The sequence below is a fragment of the Tachypleus tridentatus genome, chromosome 7, assembly GCF_004210375.1.
Source record: "Tachypleus tridentatus isolate NWPU-2018 chromosome 7, ASM421037v1, whole genome shotgun sequence".
In the NCBI taxonomy this organism is placed as follows: domain Eukaryota; kingdom Metazoa; phylum Arthropoda; class Merostomata; order Xiphosura; family Limulidae; genus Tachypleus; species Tachypleus tridentatus.
The window spans coordinates 94013025-94039986 of NC_134831.1; the positions used below are offsets into that span (position 1 = coordinate 94013025).

Below are 26962 nucleotides of genomic sequence, written 5' to 3' on the forward strand. Positions count from 1 at the left end.
ATTAATATAAATATTGTTTAGAGTAGACAAGCGACCATTATTCAATATAAATCTTGTTTAGAGTAAATAGGTGACTGTTATTCAATATAAATCTTGTTTAGAGTAAACAAGCGACCATTATTCAATATAAATATTGTTTAGAGTATATTAGCGTTCATTATTCAATATAAATTTTGTTTAGAGTAAACAGATGACTGTTATTCAATATAAATGTTGTTTAGAGTAGACAAGCGACCATTATTCAATATAAATCTTGTTTAGAGTAAACAGGTGACTATTATTCAATATAAATCTTGTTTATAGTAAACAGGCGACTATTATTCAATATAAATGTTTTTTAGAGTAAACAAGCGAGCATTATTCAATATAAATGTTGTTTAGAGTATATACAAGCGACCATTATTCAATATAAATCTTGTTTAGAGTAAACAATCGACTGTTATTTCATATAAATGTTGTTTAGAGTAGACAAGCGACCATTATTCAATATAAATCTTGTTTAGAGTAAACAAGCGACTATTATTCAATATATATCTTGTTTTTAGTAAACATGCAACTATTATTTAATATAAATATTGTTTAGAGTAGACAAGCGACCATTATTCAATATAAATCTTGTTTAGAGTAAACAGGTGACTGTTATTCATTATAAATCTTGTTTAGAGTAAACAAGCGACCATTATTCAATATAAATGTTGTTTAGAGTATATAAGCGACCATTATTCAATATAAATCTTGTTTAGAGTAAACAGATGACTGTTATTCAATATAAATCTTGTTTAGAGTAAACAAGCGACCATTATTCAATATAAATATTGTTTAGAGTAAACAGGCGCTATTATTCAATATAAATATTGTTCAGAGTAAACAAGCGACTATTATTCAATATAAATCTTGTTTTGATTAAACAGGCAACTATTATTCAATATAAATGTTGTTTAGAGTATACAAGCGACCATTATTCAATATAAATGTTGTTTAGAGTAAACAAGCAACTGTTATTCAATATAAATGTTCTTTAGAGTAGACAAGCGACCATTATTCAAAATAAATGTTGTTTAGAGTAAACAGGAGACTGTTATTCAATATAAATCTTGTTTAGAGTAAACAGTCTACTATTATTCAATATAAAGATTGTTCAGAGTAAATAAGCGACTATTATTCAATGAAATCTTGTTTATAGTAAAGGGGCGACTATTATTCAATATAAATGTTTTTTAGAGTAAACAAGCGAGCATTATTCAATATAAATCTTGTTTATAGTAAACAGGCGACTGTTAATCAATAAAAATGTTGTTTAGAGTAAACAGGCAACTATTATTCAATATAAATATTGTTTAGAGTAAACAAGCGACTATTATTCAATATAAATCTTGTTTAGAGTAGACAAGCGACCATTATTCAATATAAATCTTGTTTAGAGTAAAGAGGCTACCATTATTCAATAAAAATCGTGTTTAGAGTAAACAAGCGACCATTATTCAATATAAATATTGTTTAGAGTAAACAGGCTACTATTATTCAATATAAATATTGTTTCAGAGTAAACAAGCGACTATTATTCAATATAAATCTTGTTTTGAGTAAACAGGCAACTATTATTCAATATAAATGTTGTTTAGAGTATACAAGCGACTATTATTCAATATAAATGTTGTTTAGATAAACAAGCAACTGTTATTCAATATAAATGTTGTTTATAGTATACAAGCGACCATTATTCAATATAAATCTTGTTTAGAGTAAACAGGCAACTATTATTCAATATAAATATTGTTCAGAGTAAATAAGCGACAATTATTTAATGTAAATCTTGTTTATAGTAAAGGGGCGACTATTATTCAATATAAATGTTTTCTAGAGTAAACAAGGAAGCATTATACAATATAAATCTTGTTTATAGTAAACAAGCGACTATTATTCAATATCAATCTTGTTTGGAGTAAACACGCAACTATTATTCAATATAAATCTTGTTTTGAGTAGACATGCAACCATTATTCAATATAAATCTTGTTTAGAGTAAAGAGGCTACCATTATTCAATAAAAAATTGTGTTTAGAGTAAACAAGCGACTATTATTCAATATAAATCTTGTTTGAGTAAACAGGCAACTATTATTCAACATAAATATTGGAGTAAAGAGGCAACTATTATTCAATATAAATACTGTTTAGAGTAGACAGGCGACATTCATTCAATATAAATGTTTTTTAGAGTAGTCAAGCGATCATTATTCAATATAAATCTTGTTTAAAGTAAACAAGCGACTGTTATTCAATATAAATGTTCTTTAGAGTAGACAAGCGGCCATTATTCAATATAAATGTTGTTTAGAGTAAACAGGCGACTTTTATTCAATATAAATGGGTTTAGAGTAAACAAGCGACAATTATTCAATATATTTTTTTGTTTAGAGTAAACAAGCAACCATTATTCAATATAAATATTGTTGATGGGTAAATAAGCGACTATTATTCAATATAAATCTTGTTTAGAGTAAACAAATGACTGTTATTCAATATAAATGTTGTTTAGAGTAAACAAGCGACCATTATTCAATATAAATCTTGTTTAGAGTAAACAATCGACTGTTATTCAATATAAATGTTGTTTAGAGTAGACAAGCGACCATTATTCAATATAAATGTTGTTTAGAGTAAACAAGCAACTGTTATTCAATATAAATATTGTTCAGAGTAAATAAGCGACTATTATTCAATATAAATCTTGTTTAAAGTAAAGCAGTGACTGTTATTCAATATAAATGTTCTTTAGAGTATTCAAGCGGCCATTATTCAATATAAATGTTGTTTAGATTAAACAGGCGACTGTTATTCAATATAAATCTTGTTTAGAGTAAACAAGCGACCATTATTCAATATAAATGTTGTTTAGAGTATATAAGCGTACATTATTCAATATAAATCTTGTTTAGAGTAAACAGATGACTTTTATTCAATATAAATCTTGTTTAGAGTAAACAAGCAACCATTATTCAATATAAATGTTGTTTAGAGTAAACAAGCAACTGTTATTCAATATAAATATTGTTTAGAGTAGACAAGCGACCATTATTCAATATAAATCTTGTTTAGAGTAAACAGGTGACTGTTATTCAATATAAATCTTGTTTAGAGTAAATAAGCGAGTATTATTCAATCTAAATCTTGTTTATAGTAAAGGGGCGACTATTATTCAATATAAATGTTTTTTAGAGTAAACAAGCGAGCATTATTCAATATAAATCTTGTTTATAGTAAACAGGCGACTGTTAATCAATATAAATGTTGTTTAGAGTAAACAGGCAACTATTATTCAATATAAATATTGTTTTGAGTAGACATGCAACTATTATTTAATATAAATATTGTTTAGAGTAAACAAGCGACCATTATTCAATATAAATCTTGTTTAGAGTAAACAAGCGACCATTATTCAATATAAATATTGTCCAGAGTAAATAAGCGACTATTATTCAATATAAATCTTGTTTTGAGTAAACATGCAACTATTATTAATATAAATATTGTTTAGAGTAGACAAGCGACCATTATTCAATATAAATCTTGTTTAGAGTAAATAGGTGACTGTTATTCATTATAAATCTTGTATAGAGTACACAAGCGACCGTTATTCAATATAAATATTGTTTAGAGTATATTAGCGTTCATTATTCAATATAAATTTTGTTTAGAGTAAACAGATGACTGTTATTTAATATAAATGTTGTTTAGAGTAGACAAGCGGCCATTATTCAAAATAAATCTTGTTTAGAGTAAACAGGTGACTATTATTCAATGTAAATCTTGTTTATAGTAAAGGGGCGACTATTATTCAATATAAATGTTTTTTAGAGTAAACAAGCGAGCATTATTCAATATAAATGTTGTTTAGAGTATATAAGCGTCCATTATTCAATATAAATCTTGTTTAGAGTAAACAATCGAGTGTTATTTCATATAAATGTTGTTTAGAGTAGTCAAGCGACCATTATTCAATATAAATCTTGTTTAGAGTAAACAAACGACTATAATTCAATATGTATCCTGTTTTTAGTAAACATGCAACTATTATTTAAAATAAATATTGTTTAGAGTAGACAAGCGAGCATTATTCATTTTAAATCTTGTTTAAAAGTAAACAGGTGACTGTTATTCATTATAAATCTTGTTTAGAGTAAACAAGCGACCATTATTCAATGTAAATGTTGTTTAGAGTATATAAGCGTCCATTATTCAATATAAATCTTGTTTAGAGTAAACAGATGACTGTTATTCAATATAAATCTTGTTTAGAGTAAACAAGCGACCATTATTCAATATAAATGTTGTTTAGAGTAAACAGGCTGCTATTATTCAATATAAATATTGTTCAGAGTAAACAAGCGACTATTATTCAATATAAATCTTGTTTTGATTAAACAGGCAACTATTATTCAATATAAATGTTGTTTAGAGTATACAAGCGACCATTATTCAATATAAATGTTGTTTAGAGTAAACAAGCAACTGTTATTCAATATAAATGTTCTTTAGAGTAGACAAGCGACCATTATTCAAAATAAATGTTGTTTAGAGTAAACAGGAGACTGTTATTCAACATAAATCTTCTTTAGAGTAAACAGTCTACTATTATTCAATATAAAGATTGTTCAGAGTAAATAAGCGACTATTATTCAATGAAATCTTGTTTATAGTAAAGGGGCGACTATTATTCAATATAAATGTTTTTTAGAGTAAACAAGCGAGCATTATTCAATATAAATTTTGTTTATAGTAAACAGGCGACTGTTAATCAATAAAAATGTTGTTTAGAGTAAACAGGCAACTATTATTCAATATAAATATTGTTCAGAGTAAACAAGCGACTATTATTCAATATAAATCTTGTTTAGAGTAGACAAGCGACCATTATTCAATATAAATCTTGTTTAGAGTAAAGAGGCTACCATTATACAATAAAAAATCGTGCTTAGAGTAAACAAGCGACCATTATTCAATAGAAATATTGTTGAGAGTAAACAGGCTACTATTATTCAATATAAATATTGTTCAGAGTAAACAAGCGACTATTATTCAATATAAATCTTGTTTTGAGTAAACAGGCAACTATTATTCAATATAAATGTTGTTTAGAGTATACAAGCGACTATTATTCAATATAATGTTGTTTAGATAAACAAGCAACTGTTATTCAATATAAATGTTGTTTATAGTATACAAGCGACCATTATTCAAAATAAATCTTGTTTAGAGTAAACAGGCAACTATTATTCAATATAAATATTGTTCAGAGTAAATAAGCGACAATTATTTAATGTAAATCTTGTTTATAGTAAAGGGGCGAATATTATTCAATATAAATGTTTTTAGAGTAAACAAGGAAGCATTATACAATATAAATCTCGTTTATAGTAAACAAGCGACTATTATTCAAGATCAATCTTCTTTGGAGTAAACACGCAACTATTATTCAATATAAATCTTGTTTTGAGTAGACATGCAACCATTATTCAATATAAATCTTGTTTAGAGTAAAGAGGCTACCATTATACAATAAAAAATTGTGCTTAGAGTAAACAAGCGACTATTATTCAATATAAATCTTGTTTGAGTAAACAGGCAACTATTATTCAACATAAATATTGGAGTAAAGAGGCAACTATTATTCAATATAAATACTGTTTAGAGTAGACAGGCGACATTCATTCAATATAAATGTTTTTTAGAGTAGTCAAGCGATCATTTTTCAATATAAATCTCGTTTAAAGTAAACAAGGGACTGTTATTCAATATAAATGTTCTTTAGAGTAGACAAGCGGCCATTATTCAATTTAAATGTTGTTTAGAGTAAAGAGGCGACTATTATTCAATATAAATGGGGTTTAGAGTAAACAAGCGACAATTATTTAGTATATTTTTTGTTTAGAGTAAACAAGCAACCATGATTCAATATTAATATTGTTGATGGGTAAATAAGCGACTATTATTCAATATAAATCTTGTTTAGAGTAAACAAATGACTGTTATTCAATATAAATGTTGTTTAGAGTATTCAAGCGACCACTATTCAATATAAATCTTGTTTAGAGTAAACAATCGACTGTTATTTAATATAAATGTTGTTTAGAGTAGACAAGCGACCATTATTCAATATAAATGTTGTTTAGAGTAAACAAGCAACTGTTATTCAATATAAATATTGTTCAGAGTAAATAAGCGACTATTATTCAATGAAATCTTGTTTAAAGTAAAGCAGTGACTGTTATTCAATATAAATGTTCTTTAGAGTATGCAAGCGGCCATTATTCAATATAAATGTTGTTTAGATTAAACAGGCGACTGTTATTCATTATAAATCTTCTTTAGAGTAAACAAGCGACCATTACTCAATATAAATGTTGTTTAGACTATATAAGCGTACAATATTCAATATAAATCTTGTTTAGAGTAAACAGATGACTGCTATTCAATATAAATCTTGTTTAGAGTAAACAAGCAACCATTATTCAATATAAATGTTGTTTAGAGTAAACAAGCAACTGTTATTCAATATAAATATTGTTTAGAGTAGACAAGCGACCATTATTCAATATAAATCTTGTTTAGAGTAAACAGGTGACTGTTATTCAACATAAATCTTGTTTAGAGTAAATAAGCGAGTATTATTCAATGTAAATCTTGTTTATAGTAAAGGGGCGACTATTATTCAATATAAATGATTTTTAGAGTAAAGAAGCGAGCATTATTCAATATAAATCTTGTATATAGTAAACAGGCGACTGTTAATCAATATAAATGTTGTTTAGAGTAAACAGGCAACTATTATTCAATATAAATATTGTTTTGAGTAGACATGCCACTATTATTTAATATAAATATTGTTTAGAGTAGACAAGCGACCATTATTCAATATAAATCTTGTTTAGAGTAAAGAGGCGACCATTATACAATAAAAAATCGTGTTTAGAGTAAACAAGCGACCATTATTCAATATAAATATTGTTCAGAGTAAACAGGCGACTTTTATTCAATATAAATGTTTTTTAGAGTAGGCAAGCGACCATTATTCAATGCAAATGTTGTTTAGAGTTAACATGCGACTGTTATTCAGTATAAATGTTGTTTAGAGTAGACAAGCGATCATTATTCAATATAAATCTTGTTTAAAGTAAACAAGCGACTGTTATTCAATATAAATGTTCTTTAGAGTAGACAAGCGGCCATTATTCAATATAAATGTTGTTTAGAGTAAACAGGCGACTGTTATTCAATATAAATCTTGTTTAGAGTAAACAAGCGACCATTATTCAATATAAATGTTGTTTAGAGTATATAAGCGACCATTATTCAATATAAATCTTGTTTAGAGTAAAAATCGACTGTTATTTAATATAAATGTTGTTTAGAGTAGACAAGCGACCATTATTCAATATAAATCTTGTGTAGAGTAAATAGGTGACTGTCATTCATTATAAATCTTGTATAGAGTAATCAAGCGACTATTATTTAATACAAATCTTTTTTTAGTAAACATGCAACTATTAATTAATATAAATATTGTTTAGAGTAGACAAGCGACCATTATTCAATATAAATCTTGTTTAGAGTATATAAGCGTTCATTATTCAATATAAATCTTGTTTAGAGTAAACAAACGACTATAATTCAATATATATCCTCTTTTTAGTAAACATGCAACTATTATTTAAAATAAATATTGTTTAGAGTAGACAAGCGAGTATTATTCATTATAAATCTTGTTTAAAAGTAAACAGGTGACTGTTATTCATTATAAATCTTGTTTAGAGTAAACAAGCGACCATTATTCAATGTAAATGTTGTTTAGAGTATATAAGCGTCAATTATTCAATATAAATCTTGTTTAGAGTAAACAGATCACTGTTATTCAATATAAATCTTGTTTAGAGTAAACAAGCGACCATTATTCAATATAAATGTTGTTTAGAGTAAACAGGCTACTATTATTCAATATAAATATTGTTCAGAGTAAACAAGCGACTATTATTCAATATAAATCTTGTTTTGATTAAACAGGCAACTATTATTCAATATAAATGTTGTTTAGAGTATACAAGCGACCATTATTCAATATAAATATTGTTTAGAGTAAACAAGCAACTGTTATTCAATATAAATGTTGTTTAGAGTAGACAAGCGACCATTATTCAAAATAAATCTTGTTTAGAGTAAACAGGTGACTGTTATTCAACATAAATCTTGTTTAGAGTAAACAGGCTACTATTATTCAATATAAAGATTGTTCAGAGTAAATAAGCGACTATTATTCAATGAAATCTTGTTTATAGTAAAGGGCGACTATTATTCAATATAAATGTTTTTTTAGAGTAAACAAGCGAGCATTATTCAATATAAATCTTGTTTAGAGTAAACAGGCGACTGTTAATCAATATAAATGTTGTTTAGAGTAAACAGGCAACTATTATTCAATATAAATATTGTTCAGAGTAAACAAGCGACTATTATTCAATATAAATCTTGTTTTGAGTAGACATGCAACTATTATTTAATATAAATATTGTTTAGAGTAGACAAGCGACCATTATTCAATATAAATCTTGTTTAGAGTAAAGAGGCGACCATTATACAATAAAAATCGTGTTTAGAGTAAACAAGCGACCATTATTCAATATAAATATTGTTTAGAGTAAACAGGCTACTATTATTCAATATAAATATTGTTCAGAGTAAATAAGCGACTATTATTCAACATAAATATTGGAGTAAACAGGCAACTATTATTCAATATAAATACTGTTTAGAGTAGACAGGCGACTATTATTCAATATAAATGTTTTTTAGAGTAAACAAGCGACCATTATTCAATATAAATGTTGTTTAGAGTTAACAAGCGACTGTTATTCAGTATAAATGTTGTTTAGAGTAGACAAGCGATCATTATTCAATATAAATCTTGTTTAAAGTAAACAAGCGACTGTTATTCAATATAAATGTTGTTTAAAGTAAACAAGCGACCATTATTCAATATAAATGTTGTTTAGAGTAAACAGGCGACTATTATTCAATATAAATGTTGTTTAGAGTAAACAAGCGACAATTATTTAGTATATGTTTTGTTTATAGTAAACAAGCAACTATTATTCAATATTAATATTGTTCAGGGTAAATAAGCGACTATTATTCAATATGAATCTTGTTTAGAGTAAACAAGCGACTGTTATTCAATATAAATGTTGTTTAGAGTATTCAAGCGACCATTATTCAATATAAATCTTGTTTAGAGTAAACAATCGACTGTTATTTAATATAAATGTTGTTTAGAGTAGACAAGCGACCATTATTCAATATAAATCTTGTTTAGAGTAAACAAGCGACTATTATTCAATATAAATCTTGTTTTTAGTAAACATGCAACTATTATTTAATATAAATATTGTTTAGAGTAGACAAGCGACCATTATTCAATATAAATCTTGTTTAGAGTAAACAGGTGACTGTTATTCAATATAAATATTGTTTAGAGTAAACAAGGGACCATTATTCAATATAAATGTTGTTTAGAGTATACAAGCGACCATTATTCAATATAAATATTGTTTAGAGTAAACAAGCAACTGTTATTCAATATAAATGTTGTTTAGAGTAGACAAGCGACCATTATTCAAAATAAATCTTGTTTAGAGTAAACAGGAGATTGTTATTCAACATAAATCTTGTTTAGAGTAAACAGTCTACTATTATTCAATATAAAGATTGTTCAGAGTAAATAAGCGACTATTATTCAATGTAAATCTTGTTTATAGTAAAGGGGCGACTATTATTCAATATAAATGTTTTTTAGAGTAAACAAGCGAGCATTATTCAATATAAATCTTTTTTATAGTAAACAGGCGACTGTTAATCATCATAAATGTTGTTTAGAGTAAACAGGCAACTATTATTCAATATAAATATTGTTCAGAGTAAACAAGCGACTATTATTCAATATAAATCTTGTTTTGAGTAGATATGCAACTATTATTTAATATAAATATTGTTTAGAGTAGACAAGCGACCATTATTCAATATAAATCTTGTTTAGAGTAAAGAGGCTACCATTATACAATAAAAAATCGTGCTTAATGTAAACAAGCGACCATTATTCAATATAAATATTGTTTAGAGTAAACAGGCTACTATTATTCAATATAAATATTGTTTAGAGTAAACAAGCGACTATTATTCAATATAAATCTTGTTTTGAATAAACAGGCAACTATTATTCAACATAAATATTGGAGTAAAGAGGCAACTATTATTCAATATAAATACTGTTTAGAGTAGACAGGCGACATTCTTTCAATATAAATGTTTTTTAGAGTAGGCAAGCGACCATTATTCAATACAAATGTTGTTTAGAGTTAACAAGCGACTGTTATTCAATATAAATGTTGTTTAGAGTAGACAAGCGATCATTATTCAATATAAATCTTGTTTAAAGTAAACAAGGGACTGTTATTCAATATAAATGTTCTTTAGAGTAGACAAGCGGCCATTATTCAATATAAATGTTGTTTAGAGTAAACAGGCGACTATTATTCAATATAAATGTTGTTTAGAGTAAACAAGCGACAATTATTTAGTATATTTTTTGTTTAGAGTAAACAAGCAACCATTATTCAATATTAATATTGTTGATGGGTAAAGAAGCGACTATTATTCAATATAAATCTTGTTTAGAGTAAACAAACGACCGTTATTCAATATAAATGTTGTTTAGAGTATTCAAGCGACCATTATTCAATATAAATCTTGTTTAGAGTAAACAATCAACTGTTATTTAATATAAATGTTGTTTAGAGTAGACAAGCGACCATTATTCAATATAAATCTTGTTTAGAGTAAACAAGCGACTATTATTCAATATAAATCTTGTTTTTAGTAAACATGCAACTATTATTTAATATAAATATTGTTTAGAGTAGACAAGCGACCATTATTCAATATAAATCTTGTTTAGAGTAAACAGGTGACTGTTATTCATTATAAATATTGTTTAGAGTAAACATGGGACCATTATTCAATATAAATGTTGTTTAGAGTATATAAATGTCCATTATTCAATATAAATTTTGTTTAGAGTAAACACATGTCTTTACTTCAGTATAAATCTTGGTTATAGTAAACAAGCGACCATTATTCAATATAAATCTTGTTTTTAGTAAACATGCAACTATTATTGAATATAAATATTGTTTAGAGTAGACAAGCGACCATTATTCAATATAAATCTTGTTTAGAGTAAACAGGTGACTGTTATTCATTATAAATATTGTTTAGAGTAAACATGGGACCATTATTTAAAATAAATCTTGTTTAGAGTAAAGAGGTGACTATTATTCAATGTAAATCTTGTTTATAGTAAAGAAGCGACTATTATTCAATATAAATGTTTTTTAGAGTAAACAAGCGAGCATTATTCAATATAAATGTTGTTTAGAGTATATAAGCGTCCATTATTCAATATAAATCTTGTTTAGAGTAAACAATCGAGTGTTATTTCATATAAATGTTGTTTAGAGTAGTCCAGCGACCATTATTCAATATAAATCTTGTTTAGAGTAAACAAACGACTATAATTCAATATATATCCTCTTTTTAGTAAACATGCAACTATTATTTAAAATAAATATTGTTTAGAGTAGACAAGCGAGTATTATTCATTATAAATCTTGTTTAAAATTAAACAGGTGACTGTTATTCATTATAAATCTTGTTTAGAGTAAACAAGCTACCATTATTCAATATAAATGTTGTTTAGAGTATATAAGCGTCCATTATTCAATATAAATCTTGTTTAGAGTAAACAGATGACTGTTATTCAATATAAATCTTGTTTAGAGTAAACAAGCGACCATTATTCAATATAAATGTTGTTCAGAGTAAACAGGCTACTATTATTCAATATAAATATTGTTCAGAGTAAACAAGCGACTATTATTCAATATAAATCTTGTTTTGAGTAAACAGGCAACTATTATTCAATATAAATGTTGTTTAGAGTATACAAGCGACCATTATTCAATATAAATGTTGTTTAGAGTAAACAAGCAACTGTTATTCAATATAAATGTTCTTTAGAGTAGACAAGCGACCATTATTCAAAATAAATCTTGTTTAGAGTAAACAGGAGACTGTTATTCAATATAAATGTTGTTTAGAGTAAACAGGCAACTATTATTCAATATAAATATTGTTCAGAGTAAACAAGCGACTATTATTCAATATAAATCTTGTTTTGAGTAGACATGCAACTATTATTTAATATAAATATTGTTTAGAGTAGACAAGCGACCATTATTCAATATAAATCTTGTTTAGAGTAAAGATGCTACCATTATACAATAAAAAATCGTGCTTAGAGTAAACAAGCGACCATTATTCAATAGAAATATTGTTGAGAGTAAACAGGCTTCTATTATTCAATATAAATATTGTTCAGAGTAAACAAGCGACTATTATTCAATATAAATCTTGTTTTAATTAAACAGGCAACTATTATTCAACATACATATTGGAGTAAAGAGGCAACTATTATTCAGTATAAATGTTGTTTAGAGTAGCCAAGCGATCATTTTTCAATATAAATCTTGTTTAAAGTAAACAAGGGACTGTTATTCAATATAAATGTTCTTTAGAGTAGACAAGAGGCCATTATTCAATATAAATATTGTTCAGAGTAAACAGGCTACTATTATTCAATATGGCCCGGCATGGCCTAGCGCGTAAGGCGTGCGACTCGTAATCCGAGGGTCGCGGGTTCGCGGTCGCGTCGCGCTAAACATGCTCGCCCTCCCAGCCGTGGGGGTGTATAATGTGACGGTAAATCCCACTATTCGTTGCTAAAGAGTAGCCTAAGAGTTGGCGGTGGTTGGTGATGACTAGCTGCCTTCCCTCTAGTCTTACACTGCAAAATTAGGGACGGCTAGCACAGATAGCCCTCGAGTAGCTTTGTGCGAAATTTCCAAACAAACAAAACAAAACAAATTATTCAATATAAATCTTGTTTTGATTAAACAGGCAACTGTTATTCAATATAAATGTTGTTTAGAGTATACAAGCGACCATTATTCAATATAAATGTTGTTTAGAGTAAACAAGCAACTGTTATTCAATATAAATATTGTTCAGAGTAAATAAGCTACTATTATTGAATGAAATTTTTTTTATAGTAAAGGGGCGACTATTATTCAATATAAATACTGTTTAGAGTAGACAGGCGACTTTAATTCAATATAAATGTTTTTTTAGTTCAGGCAAGCGACCATTATTCAATACAAATGTTGTTTAGAGTTAACAAGCGACTGTTATTCAGTATAAATGTTGTTTAGAGTAGACAAGTGATCATTATTCAATATAAATCTTGTTTAAAGTAAAGCAGTGACTGTTATTATATGTAAATGTTCTTTAGAGTATGCAAGCGGCCATTATTCAATATAAATGTTGTTTAGAGTAAACAGGCGACTGTTATTCATTATAAATCTTGTTTAGAGTAAAGAAGCGACCATTACTCAATATAAATGTTGTTTAGACTATATAAGCGTCCAATATTCAATATAAATCTTGTTTAGAGTAAACAGATGACTGCTATTCAATATAAATCTTGTTTAGAGTAAACAAGCGACCATTATTCAACATAAATATTGTCCAGAGTAAATAAGCGACTATTATTTAATATAAATCTTGTTTTGAGTAAACATGCAACTATTAATTAATATAAATATTGTTTAGAGTAGACAAGCGACCATTATTCAATATAAATCTTGTTTAGAGTAAATAGGTGACTGTTATTCATTATAAATCTTGTATAGAGTACACAAGCGACCGTTATTCAATATAAATATTGTTTAGAGTATATTAGCGTTCATTATTCAATATAAATTTTGTTTAGAGTAAACAGATGACTGTTATTTAATATAATGTTGTTTAGAGTAGACAAGCGGCCATTATTCAATGTAAATCTTGTTTATAGTAAAGGGGCCACTATTATTCAATATAAATGTTTTTTAGAGTAAACAAGCGAGCATTATTCAATATAAATGTTGTTTAGAGTATATAAGCGTCCATTATTCAATATAAATCTTGTTTAGAGTAAACAATCGAGTGTTATTTCATATAAATGTTGTTTAGAGTAGTCAAGCGACCATTATTCAATATAAATCTTGTTTAGAGTAAACAAACGACTATAATTCAATATATATCCTGTTTTTAGTAAACATGCAACTATTATTTAAAATAAATATTGTTTAGAGTAGACAAGCGAGCATTATTCATTATAAATCTTGTTTAAAAGTAAACAGGTGACTGTTATTCATTATAAATCTTGTTTAGAGTAAACAAGCGACCATTATTCAATGTAAATGTTGTTTAGAGTATATAAGCGTCCATTATTCAATATAAATCTTGTTTAGAGTAAACAGATGACTGTTATTCAATATAAATCTTGTTTAGAGTAAACAAGCGACCATTATTCAATATAAATGTTGTTTAGAGTAAACAGGCTGCTATTATTCAATATAAATATTGTTCAGAGTAAACAAGCGACTATTATTCAATATAAATCTTGTTTTGATTAAACAGGCAACTATTATTCAATATAAATGTTGTTTAGAGTATACAAGCGACCATTATTCAATATAATTGTTGTTTAGAGTAAACAAGCAACTGTTATTCAATATAAATGTTCTTTAGAGTAGACAAGCGACCATTATTCAAAATAAATGTTGTTTAGAGTAAACAGGAGACTGTTATTCAATATAAATCTTGTTTAGAGTAAACAGTCTACTATTATTCAATATAAAGATTGTTCAGAGTAAATAAGCGACTATTATTCAATGAAATCTTGTTTATAGTAAAGGGGCGACTATTATTCAATATAAATGTTTTTAGAGTAAACAAGCGAGCATTATTCAATATAAATTTTGTTTATAGTAAACAGGCGACTGTTAATCAATAAAAATGTTGTTTAGAGTAAACAGGCAACTATTATTCAATATAAATATTGTTTAGAGTAAACAAGCGACTATTATTCAATATAAATCTTGTTTGGAGTAAACAAGCGACTATTATTCAATATAAATCTTGTTTTGAGTAGACATGCAACTATTATTTAATATAAATATTGTTTAGAGTAGACAAGCGACCATTATTCAATATAAATCTTGTTTAGAGTAAAGAGGCGACCATTATACAATAAAAAATCGTGTTTAGAGTAAACAAGCGACCATTATTCAATATAAATATTGTTTAGAGTAAACAGGCTACTATTATTCAATATAAATATTGTTTAGAGTAAACAAGCGACTATTATTCAATATAAATCTTGTTTTGAGTAAACAGGCAACTATTATTCAACATAAATATTGGAGTAAAGAGGCAACTATTATTCAATATAAATGCTGTTTAGAGTAGACAGGCGACTTTTATTCAATATAAATGTTTTTTAGAGTAAACAAGCGACCATTATTCAATATAAATGTTGTTTAGAGTAAACAAGCGACTGTTATTCAATATAAATGTTGTTTAGAGTAAACAAATGATCATTATTCAATATAAATCTTGTTTAGAGTAAACAGTGACTATTATTCAATATAAATGTTGTTTAGAGTAAACAAGCGACCATTATTCAATATAAATGTTGTTTAGAGTAAACAGGCGACTATTATTCAATATAAATCTTGTTTAGAGTAAACAAGCGACCATTATTCAATATAAATGTTGTTTAGAGTATACAAGCGACCATTATTCAATATAAATCTTGTTTAGAGTAAACAAGCGACCATTATTCAATATAAATGTTGTTTTGAGTAGACACTCCACTATTATTTAATATAAATATTGTTTAGAGTAAACAAGCGACCATTATTCAATATAAATCTTGTTTAGAGTAAAGTGGCGACCATTATACAATAAAAAATCGTGTTTAGAGTAAACAAGCGACCATTATTCAATATAAATATTGTTCAGAGTAAACAGGCTACTATTATTCAATATAAATATTGTTCAGAGTAAACAAGCGACTATTATTCAATATAAATCTTGTTTTGAGTAAACAGGCAACTATTATTCAACATAAATATTGGAGTAAACAGGCAACTATTATTCAATATAAATAGTGTTTAGAGTAGACTGGCGTCTTTCATTCAAATTTTTTTTTTTTTTTTAGAATAGGCAAGCGATCATTATTCAAAACAAATGTTGTTTGGAGTTAAAAAGCGACTGTTATTCAATATAAATGTTGTTTAGAGTAGACAAGCAATCATTATTCAATATAAATGTTGTTTAGAGTATATAAGTGTCCATTATTCAATATTAATCTTCTTTAGAGTAAACAGATAAGTTTTATTCAATATAAATCTTGCTTAGAGTAAACAAGCGACCATTATTCAATATAAATCTTGTTTTGAGTAAACAGGCAACTATTATTCAATATAAGTGTTGTTTAGAGTATACAAGCGACAATTATTCAATATAAATCTTGTTTAGAGTAAAACGGTGCCTGTTATGCAACATAAATCTTGTTTAGAGTAAACAGGCTACTATTATTCAATATAAATATTGTTCAGAGTAAATAAGCGACAATTATTCAATATAAATCTTGTTTAGAGTAAACAAGGGCGACTATTATTCAATATAAATGTTTTTTAGAGTAGACAAGCGACCATTATTCAATATAAATCTTGTTTAGAGTAAACAAGCGACTATTATTCAAAATAAATCTTGTTACAGTAAACAAGCGAGCATTATTCAATATAAATCTTGTTTAAAGTAAACAAGTGACTGTTATTCAATATAAATGTTGTTTAGAGTAGACAAGCGACCATTATTCAATATAAATCTTGTTTAGAGTAAACAGGTGACTGTTATTCATTATAAATCTTGTTTAGAGTAAACAAGCGACCATTATTCAATATAAATGTTGTTTAGAGTATATAAGCGCCCATTATTAAATATAAATCTTGTTTAGAGTAAACATTTGACTCTTATTAAATATAAATCTTGTTTAGAGTAAACAGGCGACTATTATTCAATATAAATGTTGTTTAGAGTATATAAGCGCCCATTATTAAATATAATTCTTGTTTAGAGTAAACTGATGACTTTTATTCAATATAAATCTTGTTTAGAGTAAACAAGCGACCATTATTCAATATAAATATTGTTCAGAGTAAACAAGCGACTATTATTCAATATAAATCTTGTTTTGAGTAAACAGGCAACTATTATTCAATATAAATGTTGTTTAGAGTATACAAGCGACTATTATTCAATATAAATGTTGTTTAGAGTAAACAAGCAACTGTTATTCAATATAAATGTTGTTTAGAGTATACAAGCGACCATTATTCAAAATAAATCTTGTTTAGAGTAAACAGGTGACTGTTATTCAACATAAATCTTGTTTAGAGTAAACAGGCTACTATTATTCAATATAAATATTGTTCAGAGTAAATAAGCGACTATTATTCAATGTAAATCTTGTTTATAGTAAAGGGGCGACTATTATTCAATATAAATGTTTTTAGAGTAAACAAGCGATCATTATTCAATATAAATTTTGTTTAGAGTAAACAAGCGACCATTATTCAATATAAATGTTGTTTAGAGTATACAAGCGACCATTATTCAATATAAATCTTGTTTAGAGTAAACAATCGACTGTTATTTAATATAAATGTTGTTTAGAGTAGACAAGCGACCATTATTCAATATAAATCTTGTTTAGAGTAAACAAGCGACTATTATTCAATATAAATCTTGTTTTTAGTAAACATGCAACTATTATTTAATATAAATATTGTTTAGAGTAAACAAGCGACTATTATTCAATATAAATCTTGTTTTGAGTAAACAGGCAACTATTATTCAATATAAATGTTGTTTAGAGTATACAAGCGACTATTATTCAATATAAATGTTGTTTAGAGTAAACAAGCAACTGTTATTCAATATAAATGTTGTTTAGAGTATACAAGCGACCATTATTCAAAATAAATCTTGTTTAGAGTAAACAGGTGACTGTTATTCAACATAAATCTTGTTTAGAGTAAACAGGCTACTATTATTCAATATAAATATTGTTCAGAGTAAATAAGCGACTATTATTCAATGTAAATCTTGTTTATAGTAAAGGGCGACTATTATTCAATATAAATGTTTTTTAGAGTAAACAAGCGAGCTTTATTCAATATAAATCTTGTTTAGAGTAAACAAGCGACCATTATTCAATATAAATGTTGTTTAGAGTATATAAGCGTCCATTATTCAATATAAATATTGTTTAGAGTAAACAATCGACTGTTATTTCATATAAATGTTGTTTAGAGTAGACAAGCGACCATTATTCAATATAAAGCTTGTTTAGAGTAAACAAGCGACTATTATTCAATATAAATCTTGTTCTTAGTAAACATGCAATTATTATTTAATATAAATATTGTTTAGAGTAGACAATCGACCATTATTCAATATAAATCTTGTTTAGAGTAAACAGGTGACTGTTATTCATTATAAATCTTGTTTAGAGTAAACAAGCGACCATTATTCAATATAAATGTTGTTTAGAGTATATAAGCGTCCATTATTCAATATAAATCTTGTTTAGAGTAAACAGATGACTGTTATTCAATATAAATCTTGTTTAGAGTAAACAAGCGACCATTATTCAATATAAATGTTGTTCAGAGTAAACAGACTGCTATTATTCAATATAAATATTGTTCAGAGTAAACAAGCGACTATTATTCAATATAAATCTTGTTTAGAGTATACAAGCGACCATTATTCAATATAAATATTGTTTAGAGTAAACAAGCAACTGTTATTCAATATAAATGTTTTTTAGAGTAGACAAGCGACCATTATTCAATATAAATGTTGTTTAGAGTAAACAGGAGACTGTTATTCAACATAAATCTTGTTTAGAGTAAACAGTCTACTATTATTCAATATAAATATTGTTCAGAGTAAATAAGCGACTATTATTCAATGTAAATCTTGTTTATAGTAAAGGGGCGACTATTATTCAATATAAATGTTTTTTAGAGTAGACAAGCGACCATTATTCAATATAAATCTTGTTTAGAGTAAACAAGCGACTATTATTCAAAATAAATCTTGTTTAGAGTAAACAAGCGAGCATTATTCAATATAAATTTTGTTTAAAGTAATCAAGCGACTGTTATTCAATATAAATGTTCTTTAGAGTGGACAAGCGGCCATTATTCAATATAAATCTTGTTTAGAGTAAACAGGTGACTGTTATTCATTATAAATCTTGTTTAGAGTAAACAAGCGACCATTATTCAATATAAATGTTGTTTAGAGTATATAAGCGTCCATTATTTAATATAAATCTTGTTTAGAGTAAACATTTGACTGTTATTAAACATAAATCTTGTTTAGGGTAAACAGGCGACTATTATTCAATATAAATATTATTCAGAGTATATAAGTGTCCATTATTCAATATAAATCTTGTTTAGAGTAAACAGATGAGTTTTATTCAATATAAATCTTGTTTAGAGTAAACAAGCGACCATTATTCAATATAAATATTGTTCAGAGTAAACAAGCGACTATTATTCAATATAAATCTTGTTTTGAGTAAACAGGCAACTATTATTCAATATAAATGTTGTTTAGAGTATATAAGCGACTATTATTCAATATAAATGTTGTTTAGAGTAAACAAACAACTGTTATTCAATATAAATGTTGTTTAGAGTATACAAGCGACCATTATTCAAAATAAATCTTGTTTAGAATAAACAGGTGACTGTTATTCAACATAAATCTTGTTTCAGGTAAACAGGCTACTATTATTCAATATAAATATTGTTCAGAGTAAATAATCGACTATTATTCAATGTAAATCTTGTTTATAGTAAAGTGGCGACTATTATTCAATATAAATGTTTTTTAGAGTAAACAAGCGAGCTTTATTCAATATAAATCTTGTTTAGAGTAAACAAGCGACCATTCTTCAATATAAATGTTGTTTAGAGTATATAAGCGTCCATTATTCAATATAAATCTTGTTTAGAGTAAACAATCGACTGTTATTTAATATAAATGTTGTTTAGAGTAGACAAGCGACCATTATTCAATATAAATCTTGTTTAGAGTAAACAAGCGACTATTATTCAATATAAATCTTTTTTTTAGTAAACATGCAACTATTATTCAATATAAATATTGTTCAGAGTAAACAAGCGACTATTATTCAATATAAATCTTGTTTTGAGTAAACAGGCAACTATTATTCAATATAAATGTTGTTTAGAGTATACAAGCGACTATTATTCAATATAAATGTTGTTTAGAGTAAACAAACAACTGTTATTCAATATAAATGTTGTTTAGAGTATACAAGCGACCATTATTCAAAATAAATCTTGTTTAGAGTAAACAGGTGACTGTTATTCAACATAAATCTTGTTTCGGGTAAACAGGCTACTCTTATTCAATATAAATATTGTTCAGAGTAAATAATCGACTATTATTCTATATAAATCTTGTTTATAGTAAAGGGCGACTATTATTCAATATAAATGTTTTTAGAGTAAACAAGCGAGCTTTAGTCAATATATATTTTGTTTAGAGTAAACAAGCGACCATTCTTCAATATAAATGTTGTTTAGAGTATATAAGCGTCCATTATTCAATATAAATCTTGTTTAGAGTAAACAATCGACTGTTATTTAATATAAATGTTGTTTAGAGTAGACAAGCGACCATTATTCAATATAAATCTTGTTTAGAGTAAACAAGCGACTATTATTCAATATAAATCTTTTTTTAGTAAACATGCAACTATTATTCAATATAAATATTGTTCAGAGTAAACAAGCGACTATTATTCAATATAAATCTTGTTTTGAGTAAACAGGCAACTATTATTCAATATAAATGTTGTTTAGAGTATACAAGCGACTATTATTCAATATAAATGTTGTTTAGAGTAAACAAACAACTGTTATTCAATATAAATGTTGTTTAGAGTATACAAGCGACCATTATTCAAAATAAATCTTGTTTAGAGTAAACAGGTGACTGTTATTCAACATAAATCTTGTTTAGAGTAAACAGGCTACTCTTATTCAATATAAATATTGTTCAGAGTAAATAATCGACTATTATTCAAGGTAAATCTTGTTTATAGTAAAGGGGCGACTATTATTCAATATAAATGTTTTTTAGAGTAAACAAGCGAGCATTATTCAATATAAATGTTGTTTAGAGTATATAAGCGTCCATTGTTCAAGATAAATATTGTTTAGAGTAAACATTCGAGTGTTATTTCATATAAATGTTGTTTAGAGTAGTCAAGCGACCATTATTCAATATAAATCTTGTTTAGAGTAAACAAACGACTATAATTCAATATATATCCTGTTTTTAGTAAACATGCAACTATTATTTAAAATAAATATTGTTTAGAGTAGACAAGCGAGCATTATTCATTTTAAATCTTGTTTAAAAAGTAAACAGGTGACTGTTATTCATTATAAATCTTTTTTAGAGTAAACAAGCGACCATTATTCAATGTAAATGTTGTTTAGAGTATATAAGCGTCCATTATTTAATATAAATCTTGTTTAGTGTAAACAGCTGACTGTTATTCAATATAAATCTTGTTTAGAGTAAACAAGCGACCATTATTCAATATAAATGTTGTTCAGAGTAAACAGGCTGCTATTATTCAATATAAATATTGTTCAGAGTAAACAAGCGACTATTATTCAATATAAATCTTGTTTTGATTAAACAGGCAACTATTATTCAATATAAATGTTGTTTAGAGTATACAAGCGACCATTATTCAATATAAATGTTCTTTAGAGTAGACAAGCGACCATTATTCAAAATAAATGTTGTTTAGAGTAAACAGGAGACTGTTATTCAACATAAATCTTTTTTAGAGTAAACAGTCTACTATTATTCAATATAAAGATTGTTCAGAGTAAATAAGCGACTATTATTCAATGAAATCTTGTTTATAGTAAAGGGGCGACTATTATTCAATATAAATGTTTTTTAGAGTAAACAAGCGAGCATTATTCAATATAAATCTTGTTTATAGTAAACAGGCGACTGTTAATCAATATAAATGTTGTTTAGAGTAAACAGGCAACTATTATTCAATATAAATATTGTTCAGAGTAAACAAGCGACTATTATTCAATATAAATCTTGTTTGGAGTAAACATGCGACTATTATTCAATATAAATCTTGTTTTGAGTAGACATGCAACTATTATTTAATATAAATCTTGTTTTGAGTAAATAGGCAACTATTATTCAACATAAATATTGGAGTAAACAGGCAACTATTATTCAATATAAATACTGTTTAGAGTAGACAGGCGACTATTATTCAATATAAATGTTTTTTAGAGTAGGCAAGCGACCATTATTCAATACAAATGTTGTTTAGAGTTAACAAGCGACTGTTATTCAGTATAAATGTTGTTTAGAGTAGACAAGCGATCATTTTTCAATATAAATCTTTTTTAAAGTAAACAAGGGACTGTTATTAAATATAAATGTTCTTTAGAGTAGACAAGCGGCCATTATTCAATATAAATGTTGTTTAGAGTAAAGAGGCGACTATTATTCAATATAAATGTTGTTTAGAGTAAACAAGCGACAATTATTTAGTATATTTTTTGTTTAGAGTAAACAAGCAACCATGATTCAATATTAATATTGTTGAGGGTAAAGAAGCGACTATTATTCAATATAAATCTTGTTTAGAGTAAACAAACGACTGTTATTCAATATAAATGTTGTTTAGAGTATTCAAGCGACCATTATTCAATATAAATCTTGTTTAGAGTAAACAATCGACTGTTATTTAATATAAATGTTGTTTAGAGTAGACAAGCGACCATTATTCAATATAAATCTTGTTTATAGTAAACAAGCTACTATTATTCAATATAAATCTTGTTTTTAGTAAACATGCAACTATTATTGAATATAAATATTTTTAAAAGTAGACAAGCGAATATTATTCAATATAAATCTTGTTTAGTGTAAACAGGTGACTGTTATTCATTATAAATATTGTTTAGAGTAAACATGGGACCATTATTCAATATAAATGTTGTTTAGAGTATATAAGTGTCAATTTTTCAATATAAATTTTGTTTAGAGTAAACACATGTCTTTAATTCAATATAAATCTTGCTTATAGTAAACAAGCGACCATTATTCAATATAAATATTGTTCAGAGTGAACAAGCGACTATTATTCAATATAAATCTTGTTTGGAGTAAACAAGCGACTATTATTCAATATAAATCTTGTTTTGAGTAGACATGCAACTATTATTTAATATAAATCTTGTTTAAAGTAAACAGATGTCTGTTATTCAATATAAATTTTGTTTAGAGTAAACAAGCGACCGTTATTCAATATAAATATTGTTCAGAGTAAACAGGCTACTATTATTCAATATAAATCTACTTTTGATTAAACAGGCAACTGTTATTCAATATAAATGTTGTTTAGAGTAAACAGGTGACTGTTATTCAACATAAATCTTGTTTAGAGTAAACAGGCTACTCTTATTCAATATAAATATTGTTCAGAGTAAATAAGCGACTATTATTCAATGTAAATCTTGTTTATAGTAAAGGGGCGACTATTATTCAATATAAATGTTTTTTAGAGTAAACAAGCGAGCATTATTCAATATAAATCTTGTTTAAAGTAATCAAGTGTCTGTTATTCAATATAAATGTTCTTTAGAGTGGACAAGCGGCCATTATTCAATATAAATCTTGTTTAGAGTAAACAGGTGACTGTTATTTATTATAAATCTTGTTTAGAGTAAACAAGCGACCATTATTCAATATAAATGTTGTTTAGAGTATATAAGCGTCCATTATTCAATATAAATCTTGTTTAGAGTAAACAGGTGACTGTTATTCGACATAAATCTTGTTTAGGGTAAACAGGCTACTATTACTCAATATAAATATTGTTCAGAGTAAATAAGCGACTATTATTCAATGTAAATCTTGTTTATAGTAAAGGGGCGATTATTATTCAATATAAATGTTTTTCGAGTAAACAAACGAGCATTATTCAATATAAATCTCTTTTATAGTAAACAGGAGACTGTTAATCAATATAAATGTTGTTTAGAGTAAACAGGCAAATATTATTCAATATAAATATTGTTCAGAGTAAACAAGCGACTATTATTGAATATAAATTTTGCTTGGAGTAAACAAGCGACTATTATTCAATATAAGTCTTGTTTTGAGTAGACATGCGACTATTATTTAATATAAATATTGTTTAGAGTAGACAAGTGACCATTATTCAATATAAATCTTGTTTAGAGTAAAGAGGCGACCATTACACAATAAAAAATCGTGTTTAGAGTAAACAAGCGACCATTATTCAATAGAAATATTGTCCAGAGTAAATAAGCGACTATTATTCAACATAAATATTGGAGTAAACAGGCAACTATTATTCAATATAAATACTGTTTAGAGTAGGCAAGCGACCATTATTCAATACAAATGTTGTTTAAAGTAAACAAGTGACTGTTATTCAATATAAATGTACTTTAGAGTAGACAAGCGACCACTATTCAATAAAGAATCTTTTTTAGAGTAAACAAGCCACAATTCTTCACTATACTTCTTGTTTAGAGTAAAGAAGAGACTATTATTCAATATAAATCTTGTTTTGAGTAAACATGCAAGTATTATTTAATATTAATATTGTTTAGTGTAGACAAACGACCATTTATCAATACAAATGTAGTTTAGAGTAAACAGGCGACTGTTATTCAATATAAATGTTGTTTAGAGTAGACAAGCGACCATTATTTAATATATATCTTGTTTAGAGTAAACAAGCGACCATTATTCAATATAAATTTTGTCCAGAGTACATAAGAGACTGTTATTCAATATAAATCTTGTTTAGAGTAAAGAAGCGACTGTTATTCAGTATAAATGTTGCTTAGAGTAGACAAGCGACCATTATTCAATATAAATCTTGTTTAGAGTAAAGAAGCGACTGTTATTCAGTATAAATGTTGTTTAGAGTAGACAAGCGACCATTATTCAATATAAATGTTGTTTAGAGTAGACAAGCGGCCAATATTCAATATAAATGTTGTTTAGAATAAACAGGCGACTGTTATTCAATATAAATCTTTTTTAGAGTAAACAAGCCACAATTCTTCACTATACTTCTTGTTTAGAGTAAAGAAGAGACTATTATTCAATATAAATCTTGTTTTGAGTAAACATGCAAGCACTATTTAATATTAATATTGTTTAGAGTAGACAAGCGACCATTCTTTAAAACAAATGTTGTTTAGAGTCAACAGGCGACTGTTATTCAATATAAATGTTGTTTAGAGTAGACAAACGACCATTATTTAATATATATCTTGTTTAGAGTAAACAGGCGACCATTATTCAATAAAAAATCTTCTTTAGAGTAAACAAGCGACCATTATTCAATATAAATTTTGTACAGAGTACATAAGAGACTGTTATTCAATATAAATCTTGTTTAGAGTAAAGAAGCGACTGTTATTCAGTATAAATGTTGTTTAGAGTAGACAAGCGACCATTATTCAATATAAATGTTGTTTAGAGTAGACAAGCGGCCATTATTCAATATAAATGTTGTTTAGAATAAACAGGCGACTGTTATTCAATATAAATGTTGTTTAGAGTAAACAAGCGACCATTATTCAATATAAATGTTGTTTAGAGTAAACAGGCGTTTGTTATTGAATATAAATGTTGTTTAGAGTAGACAAGCGGCCATTATTTAATATAAATCTTGATTAGTGTAAACAATCGACCATTATTCAATATAAATATTGTCCAGAGTAAATAAGCGACTATTATTTAATATAAATCTTGTTTAGAGTAAAGAAGCGGCAATTATTCAGTATACTTCTTGTTTATAGTAAACAAGCAACAATAATTCGATATAAATATTGTTCAGGGTATATAAATGACTATTATTCAATATTAATGTTGTTCAGAGTAAACAAGCGACTGTTTTTCAATATACATGTTGTTTCGAGTATACAAGCGACCATTATTCAATATAAATGTTGTTTAGAGTAAACAAGCGACTGTTATTCAATATACATGTTGTTTCGAGTATACAAGCGACCATTATTCAATATAAATGTTGTTTAGAGTAAACAAGCGACTGTTTTTCAATATACATGTTGTTTCGAGTATACAAGCGACCATTATTCAATATATATGTTGTTTAGTGTAAACAATCGACTGTTTTTCAATATACATGTTGTTTCGAGTATACAAGCGACCATTATTCAATATAAATGTTGTTTAGAGTAAACAAGCGACTGTTATTCAATATAAATCTTTTTTTGAGTATACAAGCGACCATTATTGAATATAAATGTTGTTTTTAGTAAACAATACCTATAAAGACGAGGTACACCCTGTACACCGATGAAGCCTTATGAACTTTTTGATAGTACTCGGACTTGTAATTAGAAGAACTTTTTTTCACTTTAATTAGCTAGGGCATGCTCGTTAGAAGAGTGTGCTCGCTAACACGAGTGGTCCTTTTCGTTTCATGAAGGTACTACGTAAAAAAGTTCGTGTTTTTTGGTATCTATTTATCTCTTTATTTTTTCTTTCGTTACTGACCTAAAGTTTTGTTCGCACCAACAGTTCCGTATATACCGATGTGAAACATGTAGCACTATTATTATTACACAAAAATCCCTTTTAAAATAAAATTAACATTATATCTATCGACCAGTTTGACCATTAGTCGGTGGTCATAGATTACATAAGTACTTAGCTACATTTAATGATGAGAGGTACTTAGCTACATTTAATGATGAGAGGTACTTAGCTTTATGTGATGAGGTTTGATTTGTTCT

At 26.6% G+C, this 26962-nt stretch overlaps 1 protein-coding gene across 2 annotated transcripts in view; it reads left to right on the forward strand.

Moving 5' to 3' along the window:
* The window catches only part of LOC143256211 (uncharacterized), a 120562-nt gene that overhangs the window by 91690 nt on the left and 1910 nt on the right, over positions 1–26962 (forward strand). The gene's annotated exons all lie outside the window — the stretch shown is intronic.